This window comes from Colobus angolensis, unplaced genomic scaffold (genome assembly GCF_000951035.1).
Source record: "Colobus angolensis palliatus isolate OR3802 unplaced genomic scaffold, Cang.pa_1.0 Scaffold81, whole genome shotgun sequence".
Taxonomy (NCBI): domain Eukaryota; kingdom Metazoa; phylum Chordata; class Mammalia; order Primates; family Cercopithecidae; genus Colobus; species Colobus angolensis.
Genome location: NW_012121932.1, coordinates 4403961 through 4430300, shown reverse-complemented (window position 1 = coordinate 4430300; position 26340 = coordinate 4403961). Strand labels below are relative to the sequence as shown.

The 26340-nt window shown below is 42.7% G+C and overlaps 1 protein-coding gene across 2 annotated transcripts in view; it reads left to right on the top strand.

Annotated features, from left to right (window-relative positions):
* Nucleotides 1–1965: 1965 nt before the first annotated feature.
* ESRRG (estrogen-related receptor gamma) overlaps nucleotides 1966–26340 on the top strand; it is a 656319-nt gene continuing 631944 nt past the window's right edge. For both annotated transcript variants that reach the window (XM_011929433.1, XM_011929425.1), the window contains exon 1: nucleotides 1966–2054. The gene's annotated coding sequence lies outside the window, so the exon portion shown is untranslated. The remainder of the gene's footprint in view (nucleotides 2055–26340) is intronic.

Sequence of the window (26340 nt, the reverse complement as noted above, 5' to 3'; positions counted from 1 at the left end):
CCGCCGCCGCCAGCGATTGCAGAGGGGCCTCTCCCAGCCAGATTGGTTTCTCTATCCAGGGATAATTACCGCAAACTCACTTGCCTAGCGTCCTTTATATTTTCAAAAACTGCAGGGGAAGAGTATGTATGTATTGGAGGGGGAGTGATAGTCATTCTAGATTTAAAAAATATTTATATGAAAAGTAACAGTATTCAAGGAGACACCTAATATCATCGTCGACCTCATCCGAGGAGCAGGTCCGGGTTCCACTGGCCCAAGGCTGCATCTGACAGCTCCCCTCTGCCCGCAGTTTTCTACCTTATTTAGCCCTTTGCCCTCGGTTCTCAGGCCTCCACGTGTCACTTTGCTTCTGTTTGTGTTTTCATTTGAGTTGACTTTGTGTGTGTGTGTGTGTGTGTGTGTGTGACACTTCTCAGAATCCACCAAAGACCTTGAGTAAGAGCTGTTGGCTGCATCTTCCCTCTCTCTGAAATCTGTTAGCACCCCTCCCCTCCGCCCACATCCCTCCTCATTCTCCTGCCCATACACATTCACAGGGGCAGGCGCTCCTATGCATGCCCACATTCACCCATACTCCCACACAGCATTCATTGCAACTTCCGTACTTGCAGAAGCCATAGGAGGACTTGGTGCTCAGTTGGGCACCTTAAGGCCACACCGACCTCTAAGTCAACTTATTGGTTATCATCCTAGACTTTTGTCTTAACATGTTTTGGTTTCAGGGATGCCACATGATCCGACCACCCAAAAGGGGGCCGGGGATAGCAAATATAACCAATTAATTATGTGTGTCGTATCTAAAGGGCGTGCCTTATTGATGACACCTAATGAAGCAAATAATGGATTTGCAGTATCTCGGCTATTCATCTGGTCCTTCCAGAATACCAAGTATTAAGGAGAGATGGATAGTGATGGATGGAGAGAGAGACAGAGAGGAGAGGGGGAGGGGGAGAAGGGGTCGGCTACAGATCCTTGGAAACAGACCAGATTTGTTGAGTGTCGGCTTGAAGAAGGTGGTCTGAGCGATGATTTAAACACCAGAGGCATCATTGTTAACTAGTGTCCGATGACTGTCCCCCGCCCCCACTGTGCCTTCCTCCCGCTCCTTTCTTTTCTCCCTTTTGTAGGATACAGAAGGTGAATAATGAAACCATTTTGCTAATAGTTTATGAGCCATGAGATTGGAAATGTATATGGATAGACCGGAGCACCAGACTAAAATCATTTGAAAGAAGCGTGAGGCTTGGCAGAGAAAGAAAGAAACCCTCCGTGTCCTGTTTTCCCAGCCCGAAGCGGAAAGGGATGAATGAGGTGGCCTCGTGCCTCTCCCTCTCCGCTCCACCCGAGGACAGCGGCTTGGCCGGTCCTCCTGCCAGCGCCTAGCCCTCCTCGTCTCCCCAAGGGGCTGGAGCGAGAGGGAGATGAATTGGGGCGATGGAGAGATAGCGCGAGCGGGAGATAATCGTTATCACCAGGGTTTTTCTTCCAGTGATGGATCTGAAAAGATCTATCACGCAGGGTAGCTCTCCCGGAGGCTTGAAACAATAGACGTGAACTTCATGCTGCAGACAGCCACAGGGACGCTGTCCGTGCGTCTGTCATTTCTGTCCCCACAGGACCTGTTCCCCTAGTTACCAATACCCAGAACTTGAGAAATGCCGCGAGCACCCACCCACCCACCCGACCTCCACATTCGGCCCATTAGGAGGTTTGCCCAACGGCTTTCTTTGCGGAGTTGCTGCAGTTTCAAAGCCTGGACTCTGGAGGAGGGATGCAGGGGCACCTAAGGGAATTGGAGGTGGAATAGGGTGGAAGGTGAGGCGATGGCCTAGATCCACAAAGAGGCCGTAAAGCCTGGGGAAATCCTAGGAGCTGACTCGGAACGGTGGCCCAAGCCAATGGCCCGCGAGAGACCGCCCCGCATTTGGCCGGGAGTCCCAGAAGAGAGCGGAGGCGCGCGGGGGAGGGCGAGGGCGGGCTCCTCTGGAGGCAGCGGGCTCCAGGCCGGGCTCCCTAATCGGGTCAGCAATTGGAGCGGGAAGGCCGGACAGGTAGGTGGCGTGGGGCGCACAAGCCCGGCAGCGGTAACCCGGGACGCCTGTACTCCTTCCAACTCGGTCTTTAAGAATCCTTAAGCGCGCTCGGGACCGGGACCCAAGGGCGGCACCGCAGCCTCCCAGGCCCTTGGGGCAGCCTGGGAAGGGCGGTCCATCAGCTCTCGCGACCCGGGCGCGGTCTTCGCGGGGTCTGGAAAGGGAGACGCACGCAAACGCCTGCGTGGAGCCGTGGGCGGTGGGCCCACCCCGCAGGGGGAGCTACTGCTGTAGCCCCCTTAGCATTTCTGCATTTTTCCACTCTTTCCAAACTGGATTCTGGGGAAAACAGAGTAACCTTTGCGCTTAAGAGGAGGTAACTAGTGGGAAGCGGTCTTAGGAGGAGGTAACTGGTGGGCAGCAGTGTAAGGAAAGGCGCGATTGGGTCAGCAGCACCACCACATAAACTGCATAGGGGACCCTCTTTGGTTTTCGCCCTTTGGGGTACGAGTAGAGGTTGGGTGTTTCACCTTTTGTGTAGGGTAAGCGCTGCTGGCATTGGGCAGAGGTTGGGGCACTGGAAAGAAAAAGCACCACCGTCCCCCGGCTCCCTCCCCTCTCCCCCCAGCTACTGCTACCGGCCGCTGTTAGGCCCACGGGACTGGCTTGGCCCCCACTTCGCAGGCCTGACGCTGAGGCATAGAGCGTCCAAAGAGGAGCAGAGCAACCTCCCTGCACCTGCGGACTCGCCTCTCCCGGTACCTGGCGTCAGCTGCAAAATCTTCAATTTCCGCAATCCCCACACCCAGCTGTGTTGATCGTCCTATTGACCCTGGTTTCTGTGCGCCATTCAGGATAGACTTAGCGCAGCAACCTCATGAACTGGGGGAGTCTGGTGTATGGAGCGAGTGTCTGTTATCTTCAGGGGGCTTTATTTTTAAGGAAGCACCTAGAATGAAAATGAAAATCTTACTGAGCCGCTCACCACCCACAATCTGGCCTGGCCAAAAGGGCGGGCAGTAAGTTGTGTTCAGGAATCTCAGTCAAGTAGATCCCATCCTTTGGGTCTGCAGGTGTGAGCGGGTGCAGCAAAAGGGTGTCCAGGGACAGGGGTGAGGGCGTGCGGGGAGATTAGTAAGGAAGACTCCATGGCAAAACCCCACGGCTCTAGCCCGCAGCTCGCGCTTACCCGGGAGCTGGCGACCCCAAGCAAACGATGACGTGACCCGGGTGCCCGCGTTTGCCCTCCCGGTAGGCCAGAGCCTAGGGTTGAAGTAAAGTTGCTGAGTGGGTTATTGTCGCTTCTGGGGAAGGAAATCTGCACTGCAGGAACTCCTTTGTGCCTTCTGCACTCACCTTTCGCACTTCCGTCCAAAATTCTGGGTTACCTAAATTCCTGTCCCAGTACCTCAGAAAAACGCCAACTCCTGGCATTGCTTCCCGCTTTCCCTCCGAGTCACTCCGGTACTCCCAGAGGGAGCCGGGTTTCCCTCCGCCCCCTGGCTTCAACAGCCAGCCACTCTGGGAGTTCCGCTCTTTGCCCTTCCCAGCCAGTGCCAGTTGCTGGGTGGGGGAGAAGTGTAGCAAAGGTAGGTGGGTAGGGAGGGTCAGGTAAATGGTGCGATTCTTCCCCCTTCCGCAAAAGTAACAATACTATTGTAAATTCTGTTGAATTTCATCTCTCTCTCCCAATCTGTCCCCTCACAACTACTGCCAGGGAGGCGGGGGTGGGAGTAAGGTCGTCCCCGGAAAGGGGGGGTGGGCGCAAAATGCACGCCTGTTCCTCTCATTTGTTAGTTGCTTCGGTCAAAAAGTTTGCTATTTATAGGCTACACGCGGCAGCCCGAATCTCCGCGCCCGCTTCCGAGTGCAAAGTGAGAGCGATCCCGGAGACGCCCAGCGGCCCGACTCCATCGTGTCCCTTGATTTGTTTTGTTTTAGTTCTGCTCTCACGCGGCAACAGCCAGGGAGAAGACAGTGGGGAACCCCGAAACACCCTCTGGTAGTAGCAAGGAAAACAGTTCTGCAGTCGGTGAATGTGAGTCCGCGCTTGACCCCGCTCTGCGCGCGCGAGCGAAAAGGCCGGGAGGAGACGCAGCCGCCCCGCCACAGCCACCGCCGCCGCCGCTGCTGCGCGCGCCCCTCGCTCAGTCCTTGGCCTCCGCCTCTGCCCCTTCAACCTCCAGCTCCACGCGCTCTCTTTCTCTTGTCCCTCCTCCGCCTTTGATTTCTCCCTTCTGGTTCTCTATTTCGCTGCATCTCTTACCCTCCCCCTCACCTCTTTGGCACTACTCTCAACTTCCAGCTGAGTTTGCATCTGGGTGCAAAATGAGTCAAGACTGGCCTTTACGTGGGAGGCGGGGTGGGCGTGTGTGTTTTATAAAGAATAAAACTGCGGGGCTGGGCTGGTCGGGGGTGATGAGGGGGAAAAGCGCGTGCCCGAGCTGGCCTTAGAGCGCGGCCCGGCGCGCTGGGGGAGGGGAAGAGGTGCGTCCAGATGGAGACCTTTCCTTTCGCAGTGGCTCCGACCTCGGGATGAGGACGCGGTGCCCAGGAAGCCTGGCCATTTGGGACCATCCCTACGCGGATCGGGGACAGATCTCTCTTAATCAAAATCTCAGAACCGCCCTGGGCGGAAAGCGGGGAAAGGAGAGGAAGGACGTGGTCTCATGCTGTGGCTAGCCGGAAATAGAGTCAGGGTCAGGTCTCTGAATTCCAGGTACATTGGGAACTGCGACACCTTTTTCCAGCGGCGCCGCCAGGACTCGCTTGCTGTGAGAGCAAAGGTGCAAGCGGATCGCGGCGGTCCGTCCATAGGCCTTGACCTTGTCCTCTTTTTCTAAATGCCGGAGCCGCAGACTATGCGGTGTTAGAAATCAAACGTCAAGGGGACGGGGCCACAGCAGGCTGGCGAGGTTCCTGGAGCCTCAGCCCGGAGCGAGAGAAGCTTAGCCGCGCCAAACGCACGGGGAAGAGCGGTGCGCTCGGAGCCGCGGCCAGGCGCTCTGTCTCGCAGGCGCGCGGTGGCTGGCAGGAAATTCGCGCACGGTGGGTCAAAGTGCCCTTTCCCGCCTGAGTTGAGGCACACTTTTCGGGGTACGGGATGTGGAGAAGGTTGTGACTGAAAATAAACCCGGGACTTGGATCCGTGAGGCCAAAAATGAGAGACCAGAGTGGGGGTAGAGAGGAATTAAGAACAAGTAAGGGGAGACCGCTGGCTTCGCTTCTCCTCTGGCGCGCAGGGCCCTGTGCCCTCAGTGTGCGCATCGGGATCAACTTCTTAGGCACCACCAATTTCTCCTTCCTCTGTAAAAGTCGCAGTTAGAGTCCCCTTTTGGCCACATTCCCCCAAAAGTGCCCAGGCGGCCTTTGCGGATAGATTGGCAAGGAGAGAAGATCCAGCGCCAGTCTGTGTCGGTGGCATTTGGAGGAGACCTATTCCTCAGGGTGTGTGCGCCCGAAGTTCCTCGTCACAAACTATGGGGGCTGGGGCGTGGTCTGTTCCCAGCCCGCATCCCCAGTCCCTCCCAAGCTCACATTGCAGCAGCAGTCTGGTTCATACAGGACCCGGGGCACCCACATCTGGCCCTGAGCTGCCCAGATTCTCAACGTGGCCCTCCCAAAACCACTTTCCAAAACTCAACTGCCCAGTTAAAAGCAGAAACAAGTTTCTGCCACTAACTCTGGGCCACATTCGGAAATATGGGTAGATGCGAAACTTAGTGTATCTTCATAGGCAGAAACCGGTGGCACTGACCTATAAAGTTGGAATTCAGGTGCTGGAGGTGCGATGTCTCAGTAGCTCTCAGCCCTATTCCCCAACAGTAAATGCGCTCCGCTCTTTGGTTGAGGGTTTATCTTAGCTGTTGATCTTTGCCCTAAGCCCTAGTGAGAAGGGAAGGAAAGGAGAGAACAGGTCAAAGTAAGAAAGGCTTACTTTCTGAGGAAAAGAGACAAGGGAAAGACTCAGAGGAAAAGCACAGTTAAAAAAAGAAAGAAAGAAAGAAAGAAAGAAAGAAAGAAAGAAAGAAAGAAAGAAAGAAAGAAAGAAAGAAAAGAAAGAAAAGAAAAAGAAAAACCCCATTGCCAGCTGTCTTTCTTTCCACCTTGTTTAGTTTGAAAAGCCCACGACTTTCGAGAGCGAAGGAGTTGGTTAGCCAAGGACCCTCAGACACATTTAAATACCCCATCCCCAAAATGTTTCTATGACAGGCGTCGCTCAAGTGTTGGCCAAAGTTGGAGAAGGCCCGAGCGCGGACTCCTAGTATCTCCGGCAGTTTTGCTTTAGCGTAAACTCTGGGTCCTGAAGATGGGGCGCTAGGCGCCAGGCTCCTGGGTGGCGGGGGGAGCAGAGTGTTTGGAGTCTAAATCATTCATTTCGCTTTCAAGAATTTTGTGAAGCATTAGGGCTTTTCCCGCCTTTGACAGGATCTTAAAACTCCGGAGCTTCCGTCGCTTAGGAAAGTGACTTGCTCTGGCTGTGAGACTCACTCGCTCAGCTCTCTGTGCGGCAGTGCTGGCCATATCTTTCTAGTTCGCGCTCCCAACAGCAGGCTCCTTTCTGGCCTGTGCTTCTCCACACTAGGCCTCTGTGGCGTGGCCTCTAGAGCCGTGGGTCTTTACTCATAGTCTGGGGCTCTAGATAGGAAGGACCCCAAGTTCTCCTTCTCGTTGTGAGTAAAGATGGCATTTCTACCATGTAGACAAAACTAGACAACAAACTTTTGGGGTATGGAAGGGAGGTGGTGACAGAGAACGGAGAGACCCATTTGTTTCCAAATCAGGTAGTGAAGAAAGAAGAGATTTCACTTCCTCCAAATTAGCTCATTTTCAAGCAACTCCAGAAAATGGCAGGAACAGGAATTGTCCTCTTACAAATACTTCAGGTCTGTGACCTGTAACCCCCAAAACGAGGCAAGGAAAGGGTAACCATACACCTGTAACCCCCAAAAAGAGGCAACAAGAGAGCGTCCATGCACGTGGAATTGGACACATTTGGGTACCTGTGTCCATCTGCATACGGGCCCTGCTTTTCTTAGATGGCCTTAGATCAAGGTTATAAGTGGCAGCCACTATTTTACCAATAATCAAAGCATAATCTCTTGACAGTTCCTAAATTGTGTTTTTCATGGTGCCACTGGCTGCTAAGTTGCCAGGGATGCGATAATCAGCTTGAACCATCCCAGACCAAGATAACTTTATGAGCCTTAAAATTCCCCCACCTTTCTCAATCCCACTTGAAATTCCTCAGCCACCATCCTGCCTTCTCTACCAGCATGGCTATGTCATCTGGGCATAAAATGGCCTGAGAACCAATCCCAGTTGTTCATTTCCCTTTCCCCAACTAGACCTTTGACTTGAATAAAGAATTACTCGGCCTAGCTCAAGGTGTCACACACCTGTAATCCCAGCACTTTGGGAGGCCAAGGCAGGAGGATCACTGGACTCTGGAATTTTGAGACCAGCCTGAGCAACACAGTGAGACCTCCCTCTCTACAAAATGTAAAAAATAAAAATTCCTGAGTGTGGACGGATGAAGACAATGGCTAAACTTTTCCTAAAAGTTGGAACAATTCCTTTCCTCCCTCCCAGATGGCTGACCCCAATGCCATCTTTCTTAGGTCAGCAACTCCAGAACTCCAGCAATGGGGTCTTCCTAATCTTGTGCTCTCCCTTATTGGGATTTCTTTTCCTAAGAGGTGAGTGTGTAGAAGAACTGAGCACAATCTCCTTCCAGGATTTTATTTGATCATTAAATTTACACATTTCAAGGCCAAGAGCTGAGGCCTGAAATCCAGATGGCAGGAGGGAGGGAATTAGGGAGAACCTGAAGAACTAAGTGACTATTTGACAAGGAATTTCAATTAACTTGATACTCTTCTATTATGTCTCACCAATTTGAACTCAAATTTTTCCCCTTAAGTGAAGAAATACAATTGTCCAATTATGTGACTGTATTAGCCATACATTCAGGGCTGTATTCTGGCAGAGCATTTTTAGAAGTTGACCACTGAATACGTATGCAACCTCCAAAGTCTTCTGCGTCCTCCAATATCTCACTTCATTTTGACATAAAATAAAAGCATTTACTTTCATCCGGTTCTTGGTCACCTTCAACAGGTTGGTTTCAGTTGCTATATTTCTCAAATTTCCTTACAATAACAGCACATGAACCAGATATGTTTGCATTCCGCGGGACAGGATTACTCTCTCTTCAGTTCTCCAGGTAGTTCTAGCTAAAACTGCCTTTACTTTCACCTGAGTTACACACCTGCTTGAGGTGAAAGTGAAGATTTTTTTTAACCTGAATTATTGAAATACTTGTTCACTTTTTTTTTCTTTTCTGACTATTGGGAATAAACCTGGTCATTAATACTTATGGTCATATTAACATTTAAATAGACATGTCGTAAAAGATAAACACGCCTTTTATGGAGAAATTTTCTTTGAGGTATTTAAAAATCACAGCTTGTGTATTTAGCATAGCTTCAGGAAATTGGAACTTTGCAATTAATGGACAACTGAACTTATTTTCAGAACTTTTCATTTAACTTCTGAAGAAGCATACTTCTTCAGAATTACATTCTCTAATTCAACTGAATCTGCCATTAATTGCTTTGACAAGTATGTGTTTAAATGAGATTGTTTGCAACATATCCACCTGTACAACCTATTTGACAGGAGTTTACAATTCACAAAAATTAAATTTGAGGCAATATAGTATATTCCATTGATCCAATTTATTTAAGCTATATTGTACTGCCAACATCTTAATAGTAAAAAAAATAAAAGACATTTCTTCGTGGAAGAAAATGTATGTATTCTTTTTCAGGAAGGCTTGATGAATACTTAGTTTGTCTCCCATGTTCTTTATTTTTTCTGTCAGATGCATCATTGCTTCTGATTCATTGATCCCACATAAATTAAAAGAAGATTCAAGTTACTGATTTCTGAAAAATTATATCCCCCTCTTAGCCAGAATAATTAATATTCCATTATTTTAAACATTTTAATGTAATTTAGAAGAGAGAAAACTCCTACACATATTCATTAATTGATGATTACCAAATTAGCTAAACTGTTGACAACATTTGGTTTACAACTATTAGTGAACATTTGGAAGTGAAGATGTAACATCAGGAAAGGTGACATTTCAGGTCCAATGCAGTGGGTCACACCTGCAATTCCTGCTCTTTGGGAGACCCAGGAGAGAGAATTGCTTGAGGCTAGGAGTTCAACACCAGCCTGAGCAACACAACAAGATTCCTTGTCTAAAAAAAGAAAAAGAAAAATTAGCCAGGCATGGTAATACATGCATATAGTCCTAGCTACTCAGGAGGCTGAGGCAGGAAGAGAGCTTGAGCCCAGGAGTTCGAGGTTGCACTGAGCTAAGATCCCACTGCTGCACTCCAGCCTGCAGGACATAGTGAGACCCTCTCTCTATATAAATAGGTAAATAAGTAAAGTTGCAGTTTCTGCTATCAATGTGACAATCCAAGAATGATATTCGAGATCAAAGGGCAAATGAAAAGTGGCGCAATGAAATAAAGGGAATAAGGACAACTTGTCAGCTGCTGTCTTCTAGATGTGGTATTCCACTCCTTAAAATCATTTGGGTGATATATTGTGTGAAATTATTTTGTATGGGAAGAAGAAGTTTCTTCCTTCTTCTACTGGGTGTCCAAGTTAATATTTACTTTTTAATGAGGTAAACTTCATGTAACATCACATTTATCATTTTAACCATTTTAAGGAATATAATTTGGTGGCTTTTTTTTTTTTTTTTTACAACACTCACAATGATGTGCAACCATAATCACCGTCTAAATCCAGAACATTTTTTGTCACTCCAAAAGGAAGCCTCATCCCATAAGCAGTCAATCCTCATTCTTCCCTCTCCTTCAGCCACTGTCATGCCTTAAACTACTTTCTGTCTCCATGGATTTGCCTATTCTCGACATTTTATAACTGGAATCATTTAACATTTGGCCTTTTATATCTGGCTTCTTTCACTTATTATCTTCATATAACTTCATTTGTTATAAAGTTTCATCCATATTGTAACATTAGTCAACATTCTTCATCCCTGTTTATGACTGAATGGTATTCAATGTTATGGATATATCACCTTTTGTTTACACATTCATCCATTGATAGACATTTGGGTTGTTTCCACTTTTTGGCCATTATGAATAATGCTGCTGTGAACACATGTGTACAAAGTTTTGTTTAAACATATGTTTTCTGCTGTCTTGGGTCCAACTTTGTTTAGGAACCAACCATACTGCTTTCCACAGCAGCTGCATAATTTTACATTCCCACGGAATATGTATGTGGGATTTAATTTCTCCATTCCTCATCAACATTTATTTTTCTTTTATTTCTGATAGCCATATTAGTGGGTATAAGTGGTAATTCACTGTTGTTTCAGTTTGTATTTTACTAGTAACTAATGATGCCAAGAATATTTTCATGTGCTTATTGGCCATTTGTATATTCTCTTTGGAGAAATGTCTATTCAGAGTCTTGAGGATTTTTAAATTAGGGCTTTTGTCTCTTTGTTGTTGTTGAGTTGTAAGAGTTCTTTATACATTCTGAATATTAAACCCTAAGATATAGGATTTGCAAATATTTGTATTTTCTTTTATTCTGTGGGTTGTTTTTATACTTTGTTGATAGTGCTCTGTTATTCATAGAGGTTTTTAATTTTGATGAGTTCCCAGTAGTATTTTTTTGAAACTGGGGTCTCACTGTGTTGCCCAGGCTGGTCTCCAACTTCTGGGCTTAAGCAATCCTCCTACCTCAGCCTGAGGATATAGCAGTAGTTATTTTTTAACAATAAAAACATTACGCATCCATGAAAAGACTCAGATTAAACACAACACAAAACAAAAATTTAAAACCCAGGTAAAGAGAAGACACTTCTTTAATGCCCAACCAATGTTAACAAATGCAGACTATCAGGCAGTATGTAAAGTTAGTGCTGTTCAAGAAAAGGAAACAGGTAGGGCAACACTGACCTTTTTCTTCGAAGAAGTCCTGAGTTATTCAGATAAGGTGTCGAGCCTATGAATGAGATCTTTTATCTCAGGATGACAGTAGTTTTTTTTTTTAAATTATCATTATCAAATCCATCTACCAAGAAATTTCAAATAGTCTCCTCTGTTTAAATAACATTAAGGAGCTGCTTTAAACCAACAACAACCAGGAAAATCAAAAGGTTGACAGGGTGTTTCCAATTTAGCAGTTTCTAACACACAGGCCACAGTAGTCAGATGACATGCTTGTACAGTTACAGAGAGAAAGTTCTTGGAGTCAGAGAGAAGAGAAATTAAATCATTGCAAAACATTTATAAGATAAAACTTAATAAAAGAGTAAGGATATCAATGGACATTATTAAATGTAAAGGCTTTGCCTATTATTTTAAATTAGTTGCTTTTAGGCAATTAATTTATTGATTAAAAACAATGAATGCAGTGGTTTAGATGAGATCTTCATTTTATTTTAATTATTTAGCTATTGAGTAAGAAGACTTACGGTGGACACTGGTTTGGAGACCTCTGATTTTGTCCACTAGAGATCTTGGATCAAATTTCTGCATTTGTCATTTTATGGAGTGTGTTAATGGGCAAACCCCTGGATACTTCCTAAGTACCTGTGCAGAGTACTCTTGCGTGGCCAATGAGTACATGTGTGTCTGTCACCTGAACACATTCTGAGGGATCCCAGGGAAATTCTGTTTCCTTATCTGCAAAATAACATCTTTATCTGATAATTATTGTGCAGACGAAAAGGAATAACATATGTGAAAAATGTTTTTTACATATGAGACATATTTATTTTAAAAAGTGGAAGCTTTAGTGTGTTTCCTTTCTAATGTAGCTCTTACAGTCTACCAGATATTGTCCCAAGATTTAAAAAATATTTTAAAATTAACTGAAACAATTTTACAAAGTACAAAGTACTATTATTTTCCTCCATTTTACAGGTTAGAAAACTGAGGCAGGGAGTTTTTCTATAACTTGCCAGAGGTCGTATAGCTGATGAATGGCAGAGCTAGGTTTTTCAGTCAGGCAGTCTGATTCAAGAGTCCATGTTCTCAGTTACCTACCACATTATGCTGCTTAGAATAAAATAATTCAGAGATTTCAGATGAAAATCTGAATATTTGTATTGAATCAACAAATACTTATTGAGTACCTATTATGCATTAGACTTCTCTTGAAACATTGGAAGGTCTAGCAATGCTCGGGCTGCTCTCCTGAATTCTCTTATGGCAACCATCAGCTGGAGGTGAGTTTTCAAGGCCATCTTTTGATGGGGTCACCAAACTTGGCATGATTTATTCACCTGTTTACCTGCATAAGCCCTGTCATTAATCACATTTGTTACTGCTAACATAAGACACGGGCACGAAAAATAGCTTATAACCAAAACATATAAGCAAAAGGCAATAATAAACATAGAAAATGAACATTGTGGCATGAGTTTAGCTTTGCAAAGTTCTCTTGCTGTTAGTATTAACCTCAGAGCAATGATACTTTGAACAAGCATTTGCAATTTAAGTGTTTAAGATCAGAAGAGTAAGAAACACCAACACAAAAAGCAAATTAATATCAATCAGTATACCAGGAATGTAGTTGACACTCCCCTAACTGGAAATCTCTAATAATTAATCTTTTATGCAGAGATTTTTCAGTTATAGAATTTATTTCCTTATTTTATGCACAAAAGGTAAATAATGAGGAATATCACATCTATTTCAAAAAGCAGGCTTCAGAATATGCTACAAAGTTGGGAAACAACCCAATGTCTAACGCTTTCAAAGTATTCATGCAGTGCAACTGGGCAGTGCTCATAGCAATTAGCCTGAGTACTGTGGGCTACAGAAAGGTCTCTTGAATAGAGAGATAATTGAATATGCAGAGTACCGTATTATCATTACATGTATTCCAATGCACTCTATTTTTTTCCACAATGGTTAATTATTATTGATGAGGATACTTGATTAGCAGGAACCTTCCCTTTGTATATGTGTCTATACCAAGCCAAGTTTACTCCTGCTATTTGCCTACTTAAGATCAAAGAGTCTGCTTTTTGAAGATCTGGTACCAAGCAGAAGAAATATTTTAATATTCTCTATGTTGTGGCCAATGTCATAGAGCTTGAGCCTCGCCGTGATTTGGCCAACACTATTTCCATAAACATGAGCCAAGTGTACTATGGAATTTGCCAGGTTGATGGCATGGGTGTATATAGCACAGCTGGCACAGGCATTTTATCTGTGTCTAAATAACCAGCAGAAAACCTTTTGGTGCTGTACCACTTGGTGTGATATAATTTGTTTAATATTATAGAATGTTAATAACTGCAAATTTATTGATTTATTGAACAATATGTGTTAAGTATTAGGCTTCAAGGCAGGGTTTTATAGATACTTTCTTCCTACATGGTGCTATGGGATGGGTGGATAGGTAGCTAGGTAAAGAAACATTTTGAATCCCACAGAGAGGAAAGTGAGGCTTAGAGATTACTGCCCATGACCCCACAACTAGTCTGGAAACTAGTCTGGATGCAGAGCTGAGACTCAAACCTAGGTCTCTGATAATCGCAGGCCTCCTCTATCACAATAATCTCTTGATGAGATTTTCTGAGAGTGCATTCCATCCAAAAACCTATGACAGAGTGACCTGGGTCATTTGTGTAAAATGTAGAGTCCTGGGCCTTGCTCTAGAAATACCAAATCCCTGGGCCTCAGAAATTTCCATAATACCCTCAAGAGGTTCTCATATACAGCAAATTCAAGCATCAGGGATCTAGATACCAAACATCTTGACATATTTGGTTAGGTTAATTGGATACTAAGAAAAGACAGTTTGAGAGGAAAGAAGAAGTTGTCTGACCACATATGATATTAATAAATACCAATGTATTTTTAATGTTACCTTACACATTGGGATTTAAACAGATTCAAAGTGATCTTCCAGTTCAGGGAGGTTGTTCTTATTTGAGGTGTTCCATAGATATGTGATGTTTTTATCACATAGTCTTATAGAGCTGGTTCTTTGGGACCCTACTTCCACACAATATTCATTGATTCATCAAATATTTACTAACATATCAAATACTATGTTAAGCACTTGAAGAAAAGAAATGAACAAAATGGCATGGTTCCTGACCTCATGGACCCAACCCACGATCTATGGAGGGAAGACGTCAACATGTGTTTTGTCTGAAGATTTTTCTTGTAGACAAATATATTTGTGAAACAATGGATTCAACAGATTTCTTCACTATAGAATGTTTCAGAGTCTAGTATGTATTATTATGTACTGTGAATATCTGAGAGAGGACTGTGGTTTGTAATGTTTTCCAGATTTATCACAGCATCCTTTGTACAGACAACAACTGCTAGGTCTAGTGCTCTACAGGGTACTCCAGTGAAATCCTGTGACCCCTGGAAGGCCTAGTACCCTTGTGGTACTGGTATGGATGTAGAGTATACCATAAAAATGGAATCCCACTGCCCTCCCTCCCCAGGGTAGTATTGTTCTGATAACATAGTGAGCACGGGGATCTAGGATAGGGAATGGGCAGACTTGATACAGATCAGCCCTGAGCTGTCTTCAGAGGCCCTGGAGTGAGAATTTAGAAATGGAGTGGGTCCCTGGATATGTCTCTGGTCTCTTCAGCTGGGTGATGGTTAAGACAGAAGGGTTGTTTTAGCATCCTTCAGGAATTCTGAGGCTATCTTAGACCATTTGGTGTGAGAAGGGCAGCATGAGAGGGGATCATATACCATCTCTTATATGCATAAGACTGTGTATTATTTGAGGGATACTCAACCTTTGGCTAGGGGCATAGAATGAGTTTATTTGCTGAAACATACCTCCTTTCTATGTATTGCCTACTTTTATGAGGACCGTTGTTGGATAAAGGAAAATACAGGCATTTTCAGTGAGCTACCTAAGCTCGATTACCTTGTTTTTTTTTTTTTTTTCTTTATTTTTCTTTTCCTCAGGCAGTGGCTATATCTAAGTAGAACAAAGTGACCTGGCAAGTGCTCAGATAACTCAAGAGTGACGTATTCATCTGATGGATGGATTTAAATAGTTTAGTTGTTGACATTTATCAAATTACCCAGAAAACCGCCACATCACCACCTTGATTCATGCACATGGAGGGTTCTTAAGGAAGCCTCTTCAGAATTGTTTGCTTCTCTTAGGGATCATAATATTTAAAGATATGTTGCTTTATTGTTCGTTAAGTACATACTTTATTCACGAGCAGGTCTTGCCACACATGCTTCCTCATGAATTTACAAAGTGAAATCAAGAAATATAGTACTATCCCAGTAATTTAGGTTGTCATCACCTGAGTAAATACTTGGGATAAACTACTTTTTTCCTCGTTTCCAGAGTTGTGGAATAAATGTTTACTTCTTCATTCATTGCTGGGAGACCTCAAATCTCTAAGTGTTGGTGTCTTCCATTCAAAGCCTAAATTCAGTTTGCTCTGTTAATCACTTTGAACAAAGAGGAGTTAAATGCAATTGTTGCCTTCAGGGAGCTTGCATCTCAGGCTCAGAAGTAGTCAGGGAAGGTGAGTGCACCAATTGTTATAATATCAAACCAACATCTGGAAAGTGCTAAATGCAGAGGTTATATGTGGTGTGATAGTGGCTCCAAGGTGTTTCATCTGCCCATGAAGAATTAGAGAAAGCTCATTCCAGGAGATTGGACTGAGACTGGTGTTTTAAAATGGGCATGTTTTTAAAATTATTACTTCATTTTTTTAAGCTCTGGGGTACATGTATGGGATGTGCAGGTTACATAGGTAAGCATGTGCCATAGTGGTTTATTGCACCTATCAACCCATCATGCAGGTATTAGCTCTTTTCCCTAAGGCTCTTGCTGCCCCCCTACCCTCCTCTGACAGGCCCCAGTGTGTGATGTTCACCTCCCTGTGCCCATGTGTTATCATTGTTCAGCTCCCACTTATAAGTGAGAACATACAGTGTTTGTTTTTCTGTTCCTGCATTAGTTTGCTGAGGATAATGGCTTCCAGCTTCATCCATGTCCCTGCAAAGGGCATGATCTCATTCCTTTTTATGGTTTCATAGCATTCTATGGTGTATATGTACCACATTTTCTTTATCCAATCTACCATTGATAGGCATTTGGGTTGGTTCCATGTCTTTGCTATTGTGAATAGTGCTGCAGTGAACATATACGTGCATGTAAAGAGGTGGAATTGGTGGAGCAGGAAAAGGAGAATTGTGCTTAACATTTTGTATACAAAGGCAAGAATGTAATTAATACACTGAAATGGGAAAATTGAAGGCCTATTTGGGACATAATAGAAGTGTATAAAGGATGGAGGAAGAAGGAGAATGACAAGGAAGAAGGTGAGTGCTAACATTATTTAGGGCCCCTTAGGCATGATATACTGTTAGGTATATTATCTATTCCTTTTCATTTCCATGAGAAACAAAGCAGAATATTATTGAAGGGCTGATTCACTAAAGATTCGTGCACCATTTCCATTGGACAGCTTTTCTGCTGAGAAGTGACTGCTAGAGTGATAACATTTCCTAGGCTGTTTTGCATCAAGTTGGGATGAAATAATTGCTCTCAACAACGAAATAAATATATGGCACTTCTGGGCTAAAGTGGTTAAGAAGCGTGTGTGCCAGCAGGGCGCGGTGGTTCACGCCTATAATCCCAGCACTTTGGGAGGCCGAGGCGGGTGGATTACCTGAGGTCGGGAGTTGGAGACCAGCCTGACCAACATGGAGAAACCCTGTCTCTACTAAAAGTACAAAGAAAAAAAAAAAAAGAAGCCGGACGCGGGGGCTCAAGCCTGTAATCCCAGCACTTTGGGAGGCCGAGGCGGGTGGATTACCTGAGGTCGGGAGTTGGAGACCAGCCTGACCAACATGGAGAAACCCTGTCTCTACTAAAAGTACAAAGAAAAAAAAAAAAAGAAGCCGGACATGGTGGTCCATGCTTGTAATCCCAGCTACTCGGGAGGCTGAGGCAGGAGAATCACTTGAACCCAGGAGGTGGAGTTGCAATGAGCCGAGATCATTGCACTCCAGCCTGGGCAACAAAAGCGAAATTCTGTCTAAAAATAAATAAATAAATAAATGAAAAAAAGAAGTGTGTGCCTTTCCCAACATGGACTATGGAAGGAAAGTGGCTGTAAATGAAAGAATTTAAGATACTAGGGGAGGAAGAACCACTAGATGAAGAAGCCTGGGTCCTGCTGTATATATCCCTGGGCTTCATCTGAATAAGAAATCTTCAATGTATTAAGCTACTGAGATGAGATGACTGATATTTTGTAGTAGTTAGAGTTACCTTAATACAGATATCATTACAGGCCTATAGAATATAGGTTCTTAGCAATAACTTAGTCAAAATCACATAACTAATAAGAGGTGGGGCCAGGATGCAAATCCAGGTATGTCTTCAGATTGCTTTTCTTTTTCTGGTCTATTCCCATGGTTTAAACTACTACTGTCTACATGCTAATTCATATTAGTGCTCCTTGTCAACCTAGGCCTGTGGAGAACCAGACCAGTGTTGGCAGTTGTCTTTTGGATATCTCTACTTGAAAGTCTATGTTATTTAGCATATAAAAGAAGATCCCATAAAAATGGAACTCCAATATATAATGGATTAAATAAGCAAAGTTTCTTTCTCACAGAATAAGTGGTCCAACAAGAGGAATGATTGATCTGGCCTGTCTGCTTTATATCCATATTGCTTCCTTGCCTTCCTCTAAGGTGTTGTGTCATTTGCATAGTCAACCTAACTCATGGTTATCTGAGCAGAAATTCAGGACAAGCAATTTCCTTTTAAGCAAATGGCACAGAGGTTGCCTTCTTCTGCTCCTATTACATCATCAAGAACTTAGTCATATGGCCACATCTAGCTGCAAGGGAGGCTTTATAATATGGTCACTAGTAGGTGGTTATGTTATTGGCTGAAACATTATTAGATGAAATAGGAGGAAAAACCATTTTGGAAGTTAGTTTTCTTTCTGGCACAAGAATTTGGCTCTCCGATATTAAATCTCAGTGAATTTAAAACTATACTCGGCCATCTTCCCAAATTAACTTCTCAACTTGTATTCCCTGACTTGGTTAATGGCCACACCACCCTCCCAGATGTCCAGAGAACAGGGTGGTATGCTTTGACTTTTTCTTTTTCCTTCCTTTCTATTGCCAGTCATTTTCATCTCCTAAGTGTCTGTTGAAACTGCCCGCTTCACTTAATCCTCTGTTTTTATCTCAGTTTGTGCCTCATCATCTTTCACGTAGTCTTGTAGGATGGCCTCCTAACTGGTCACACTGTCTCCAGTATCAACCTATCAAGGACATCCTTCACACTACCAGGAGGGTGATTTTTCTAAAATGCAAATCTGATCATCATTTTACTCCCTTTTTACAACCCTTCAGTGATTTCCCATGGCAAAAGTCCAAATTGCTTTGCAGAGCACAAAAGTTCCTCTGTGGTTTAGTCCCAGAATCTCTCCAGCCTCATTTCTGACACTTTACTATTCCCCTCCCCAAAATGGATCACACCTACAGCTTCGGTTATACTGAGCGATGTCAGAATGTTGCATTTCTTTTTGTCTCTGCTCGTGTGTTCCTTCTGCCTGATAAATGAGTGTATCATTTATATACACTTACATACATTTATATACATACAAGAATATATATATATATTCTTGAAGACCCAACACAGCTGACACCTCTGCTGTAACTTTATCCCTACTCTCCCCCAGGCAAAGTCCATCACTCTTTCCTTGTTATGTTTCATTTACTCCACAAATATAACGGATTGGATGAGTGTCTCTAGGCACTGCGCTATACACTGGACACAATGAACAGGAATATGGAGCTTATAGTCTAACGGCAGAGACAGACATCAATCAAACATTCCCACAGACAAATATGAAACTGCAACTGTGATAAATCCTATGAATTGAAAAAAATGGTACAATTATGAGTTCATTACAGGAGGCCTAATAAGGGAGACTTCACCAAGTTGGTACGTTTGAACTAAAGTGTGAAAGATTAATTAACCACATGAGAAAAATGAATTGTAGGCAGAGAGGACAGTGGTTCAAAAATCATATGTTAAGAGGGAATTTGGGATGTATGAAAGGGTTGAATAAAAACTGAGTTCAGTGGGGGTGTGGATGGCAGAGTGAGGTACAGGATGAAGCAGGAGAGGTAGGAGCTAGACTCTGAAGAACGTCATACGTGATGTTAAGGCAGTTTCTCTTTATTCTAAGAGGAATGAGATGCCATTTTAAATGAGATAGAGAAGACATGATCAGTTTTTTTTTTTTTTTGAAGAATTCATTTTGACTGCTTTGTGAAGAATGAATTTGAGTGTTAGGTGATTAGATGATGCTTAGAATTGTTAGTTCAGGGAAGAGATTCTGATATATTGAAATAATGTTGTGATAGTGGAGATGAAATAAAGCACTTCTAGGATTTGGTATGAAATAAAATATTTCTAAGATGAGGGAGAGGGAGGTGTCAAGAATGGTCCCTGTATACCTGGATGTATGGCAAAGGTGGTCATGGAGGCATGGAACCTGGAAGAAAATTAGTTTGGAGAGAGTTTAAATGTGTGGTGCTTTGGAGAAATCTAAGAGGAGGCATCTCACTGTACATTAATCATATTTCTATTACTTCAGATACTTTGTGATCACTTTTGTATATGTTTCTCTTTATTAAACTGTGAGCTCCTCAAAGGAATGGAGCAACATCCAAGTATTTTGTGAGCTCCTCAAAGGAATGGAGCAACATCTACATATTATTACTTTTCCATTTTTGTACACCAAGTACTTATTACACTAACTTGTACACAATATATGTCCACCAAATGTTTGTGAATAAATGATCTAACTGGCCCCAAGGCCCACCCAATTTCTGACACACCAGTAATAGGAAGGAAAACAAACTGGAAAGGCAAGTTTGGGCTCAATTGTAGAGTGTTTTAAATCCCTGGCTAAGAAGTTACATTATGACACAAAATGTAATTAAACCTTAAGTTTACATTTAGTTTCCAATCCAACCTTTGTTTCAAATAATGCCTCTGTTATTTTTAAAATCATATAATGTGTACTCAAGGGATATTCTCTCCTGAGTAAATCAAAGCCAACTGTGCTACAAGAAAAACACAGAGATCATGCTGTAAAAACAAACTATGCCCTTATGCTGCAGGTCAAAATGAAATTAGAATGAATTCACAGGAAAAGGGTTTGTGGATACAAAAGAAATGTAACCAGGACTATTTATTTGTTAGCTCTTTTTCTTTTCATTTGTATGAGAGGTTAGGATTCAGTCTTTAGGGCAGATGTAGAGAGGGATTCAGATTTACATGGTCCATTGTTGGGTTATTTTCACAGCATGTATCTGAAGAGATTAATGTTGAAGAGCTACCACTGTTTCTTGGAGTCAGAGTGACAGAACAATATTTTGAATCTATTGGATTTAGTCATAACGACACAGTCTCTATCTGAGGTGAAACAAAGCTAATTCAATAAATGCTCTGTGAAGTGTTAGGGATGTGGACCCCTTAAAATTGACTTGGGCAAGACCTTATTTGTGCACAGTACTGAATGGTGTTATTTTAATTGCATTAACCCAAACTGGCATGAGAATTCTTTTTATTCTACTCCTGAAATTGGATACATCATTCTTTACTGTTTTCTTGAAATCTGTCTATCTGTATCTGTATTTGGGTCTGGTCTATGTCTGTGTCTCTGTCTATCTATCAATCTATCTATCTATCTATCTATCTATCTATCTATCTATCTATCTATCTATCTATTTAATTTCTAGAGATAGGGTCTCACTCTGTCACACAGACTGAAGTGAGGCATGATCATGGCTCACTTGAGTGTCCATTGCTGGGCTCAAGTGATCCTCTAGCCTCAGCCTCTGGAGTAGCTGGGGCTACAGGAATAAGCCACCATGCTTGGCTAATCTTTTATTTTTTTCTAGAGATGGGGTCTCATTATGTTGCCCAGGCTCGTCTTAAACTCCTGGCCTCAAGTGATCCTCCAGCCTTGGCCTCCCACAGTGCTGAGATTACAGGTATGTGCTACCACATCCAGTCTGAAATCTACATTTTAAAGGTTCCATACCTATCTTAACCCCACATTAACTATGCAGATAACTGAGGCCAAAAAATGTATTTTTCCCCTTTGTATGCATTCTTTTTTGCATGTGTGATTCATTCTCTTCCTTTATAAGATTGTATAATCCCTTTCTAATGTGAGCAGAGGGAACAATGGTTTACTTGAATGAACCCACAATTTCTTCTTGTCGTTCTTGTTGAGAATCAGAATTGAGCATCATGTGACTGATGGCCCAATCATATTTATTTTAATGACTGGCTGTGGCGAGCAGGACTAGATAGAGCTATAGACTCTGAGGCCAGACCTGCACAGTGCAAAGTATAGATGTGACAGTTATTCAGTAACTACAGGCCACAAAGACAGCCAGGCTGAATGTAGTTCTTGGATCTGCTAGTGTTTGCATTAAGACGTTTAGTAGAGTGGTTAAGAGTCCAGGATTCAGAATCAGACTGTTCGGGTTAATTTCCTTTCTTAGCTATTTACTAGTGGTATAGCCCTGGGCAAATTATGTTACTCGTGGTTTCTGAGTTTCCCCACATGGATGACAGGGTGAGTAGTATACTTATTGCATAGGGTTGTTGAGAGAATTTTTAGTGTTATTATCAGTTAAATGCTTAGAACAGGGTCTGGCTCATAGTAAGTACTAAATAATTTCTAGCTATTATTATTAGATTAGGAAGATGCTTCAGATATGGACTTTATGGTGACAATGATGAGTTTGTAAAAGCAAGGTCGGTGCAACTTTTGGTGAAATGTAAAGAATTTTGAACTTTTTGGTGAAGCATTAAATACACATCATCTGCTTGACCTCTTTAAACTGAATTATTTTAGAGACTACTCTCTATAAATATGCTCTAAAAGTAATGACAGTATCAAAAAATATTCCAGAGCAGTGGAAGATATGATGTCATTATGTCATTTAGTGAAGATTAAGGATCTCAGTTTGGTAAAGAGAAAGCCAGAGAAAATTACCAGGTTGAACTCGGAAATGGGTTTAATAACATATATAATAATGTCAGGTATTTGTTGAGTGCTTTTTATTCCATAATAACTTTATTTAATTTCATTTAATTTTTAAATTAATTTTTATTTATTTATTTATTTTTAGAGACAAGGTTTCACTCTGTCATCCAGGCTGGAGTGCAGTGGTGTGATCACGGCTCACTATAGCTTGGAACTCCTAGGCTCAAGTGATCAATCCATCTCAGCCTCCAGAGTACCTGGGACTACAGGCCTATACCACTACCCTTAGCTAGACTTTTTTTTGTTTTATGTAGAGATGGGGTCTTACTGTGTTGGCCAGGCTGGTCACAAATTCCTAGACTCAAGTGATCCTCCTGCCTCAGCCTCCCAAATCACTGGGATTAGAGGCATGAACCACCAAGGCTGGCCAATTTTACTTCATTTTAAAATTTCATTTAATTATTTAATCATTTTACTTAATCCATACAAAACTCCATAAAGTATTGTTATCTTCATCTTACATGTAACTAAGCTGGGGCTTAGGGAAGAGATGTGGCTTTTCAAGGTTCCATAGTTGTTTAGTATGCAATTAAGGATTTGAACCCAATTATGAAAAACTGCAAAGTTAGTCTTTTTAACCTCTATGCTATATTTCTCTATATATGCTGTTATTATTTATATTAGTAACTATCATCAATATGGCATTTTGGAGTTTATGAAACACTTTTAAAAGCCCTATAAGGTAAGCATTTTTTACATCCCAGTTTTACAGATAAGGAAATAGAGGTTTAATGAGGCTGACTGATTTGTCCAGGAGTCTTTAGTTACTGCATGCCCATTCTTAAGGTTCTAAATGTTTAAATTTATCCTCAATCCTCTAATAGTAGAGATTCTTGCCAACTCCATGCCTACCACCAGCCCAATGGGCTGATGTAGGGGAGAGGGGGAGAGAGAGAGAGAGGGAGCAGATTCATCAATGGGGAATGTGTTCAAAGAGGAGGGAAAGCAGCCAAATGTGGGAGAAAAGCAGAGCCCTAACTTTGCCCATATTGTCTTTGCAAGTAGGAAACGTCTTGGTTGCTGCAGTCTTAGTAACAGGATGACTGACTGCTTTCATTTTCTGTCCCTCAGTGACGTCACAATTATAACAGGAAATATCAAAGTTAGACTTCAGTAAGAATAATCTGACAGTATGGGTTTTGGAATACTGAGGCATTATGGGAAACTGCTTTCCCTATAAGATTGTAAGACACAGTATTTGTTCTATTACCATGTTATATTTCAAGTAGGCATCCTTACAGTCAAAACATTCAGCTTTTTGATCAAACGCTGCCCGTAAGTCTAACAGATGCTACAGGAGCTCTCTTCTTAAAACACATTAGGAAACTCAGGGATTGTTAATAGTTTGGTTTGAATTAGTAGCAAACCATTTTACTCTATTTGGGAACTTGCCAGTGAGATGACAACCAGAGTTAGGACCTGCCAACAATCACTGTTATTCCTGGTGACGGCTTTATACATTCCTCTTAAGATAATTAAGATATTTATATCCATAAAATGGAAAAGTGCCTATCTTAATCTCTTTTATCTATAATGCCTCCATAGAATCCAGACATTTTAACAGGCTGAGTATGAGATCAGGATCTTGGGAAAAAACACACACTAATAAATATTTTATTGTTTTCTCTCGTTTCTTCATCCTCTTATGATAAAAATTACCCTTGTGAAATATCCTCGAAACTGCTAGTCTATGGATTGGAAGTTAGCCTGCTGTAAACTCATTCATGAATTTATTCTTTTACTTATCAACTGTATATTGAGCAGCTATTAAGTATCAGGCACTGTTCAGGGGGCTGAGTAGTCATGAAACAGACAAAAGCCCCTGGGCTCTTGTGGCTTAGGTTCTAGTGAAGAGATACTTAGTGAGCAATATGAGTAAGTAGATCGAAAGGAAGAAACTGTTTCATATATCCTCAGATAATGAAACCTGCTATGAAGAAAAGAAAAAGGAAGGGAAGAGAACATGGGAGGGTGAAATCTGGATCAGGCAGACAAAGAAGGAATGCACGAGACAGTGACTTCTGAGTGTAGACCCGAAGGAAATGAGGAAGCCAACCTTACAGAAGTTTCAGGGAGGAGCATTTCAGACAGAGGGAACAGCAAGTACAGGGTTACTAATGGAGGAGCATGCCTGATATGTTCGAGCAAGCAGGATAGTGAAGGTGGAGAAGTGTGAATAAGGGGATGAGCATAGGATATGCAGTAGAGAGGTTGTTGGGTGGGTGGGGGAAATGTTTACAGATCATTTAGGGCCCTCTAGGGTGCAGCATGCAAAATTTGACCTCCTATCAAACTAAAACCAGGCTGATTGGGGCAGACAGGAAGGGGCTGTTCTGGATCATGCATGGATAAGACTCTTTTCATGTCAGCTGACATTTATTGCGTAGGAGCCACATGGCATGTACTCTGTTGTGCTCTGAAGATCCAAAGAAGAAAGATAAATATATTTCCCCCACGTTATTCAGCCTGGGAGAGGAGACTTAAAATGCTGCATTCTAAACTTACTTTTCTCCAGGTGGAGAATTTTAATACAGGTAAGAATAAATGCCTAGTCATATTTTCCCTAAAAACTGAGAGAAGGAATTGTTAAAGGGAGGAGTAGCATTGTGAAGGCACAGCGTGACACATGGAAACCTCCTTCCCTCAGCAGTACAGAGTGTCGCCCTCTTCCCTACACAAAGCAGATCCCTCCAGAGAGAAGACACCATTAACTATACAAACCTTGTCTGGGCGCGGTGGCTCACACCTGTAATCCCAGCACTTTGGGAGGCCGAGGCGGGTGGATCACAAGGTCAGGAGATCGAGAACATCCTGGCTAACACGGTGAAACCCCGTCTCTACTAAAAATACAAAAATTAGCTAGGTGTGGTGGTGGGTGCCTGTAGTCCCAGCTACTCGGGAGGCTGAGGCAGGAGAATCGCTTGAACCCAGGGGGCTGAGATTTCAGTGAGCCAGCACTCCAGCCTGATGACAGAGCAAGACTCCGTCTCAAAAAAAAAAAAGAAAAAGAAAAAAAGAAACCTTTGGACCTCCATGCACAAATGACAGGTGTACCCCATTCAGGAGAGTAAAAATGTTCTGCAGATAAACTGAATTTAGGTTCAGTTATTTTCAGAATCAACTCTGAGACATTAGTAACACCAATAAATCTATGACTGGAATGAAGAAGCACCTCCTATTGATTCGGTAAGCCTAAATGTTCCCATTCTGTTTTATCCTGAAGTTAGACCACAGATGCAATTAGACACCTTAATCTGGGAAAACTACTTTTTTTCAGCCTTGTCCAAATTGCTGTGCAGCAAGAATGCAAGATCTTGCTAGCTGAGAGGTACTGTAAGGAATGTAAGGTGTTGCTGGTACTGCCCTCTGTATGGAGACCACAGGTTTGAGGGTATAACATAACTCAGAAAGCCCATGGGGCTTCCTGACACCTCTAAGGCCCACAACAAGGTTTATTCATCACTCACCGGAATTTGTTCGTGTGTTGGTTATTTTCTTCCACCTAATACTTATTTAAAGTTTCACATATCAAACTAACAGTAATCTTTAAATCTTAATAGTTTTACTTTTTGTGGTACAGTATAAGGAAAGATCCCAAATCTCTTTGATGAGTCTTATCTGTAAACAGTATTAGGGATCCTACTCTCTCCCAGTCCAAATTCTTTTTTTTTTTTTTCTTTTAGAAACATGGTCTAACTCTGTTACCCAGGCTACAGTGTTTGCAGTGGTGTGTGTTCCTAGCTCACTGAAGCCACTAACTCCTGAGCTTAAGCAATCCTCCTGCCTCAGCCTCTGGAGTAGCTGGGACTACAGGCATGCAGCACTACACCCAGATAATTATTTTTAAATTTTTTGTAGAGATAAAGTCTCACTATGTTGACCAAACTGGTGTTGAACTCCTGGCCTCTTGTGATCCTCCTGCCCCAGCCTCCCAAAGTGCTGGGATTACAGGTGTAAGCCACTGTGCCTGGCCCAGATTCTTAAAGGGAGAAATAACAAAGTGTTTGGAGAGGCTTTTAATCAAGTAAGGTTTTCCTTCTGATAACAAACTATTTCAATTCTTCCCAAATGAAAAATACTCCCTCCCAAGCCCACAAAAGTCTCTTCCTATTG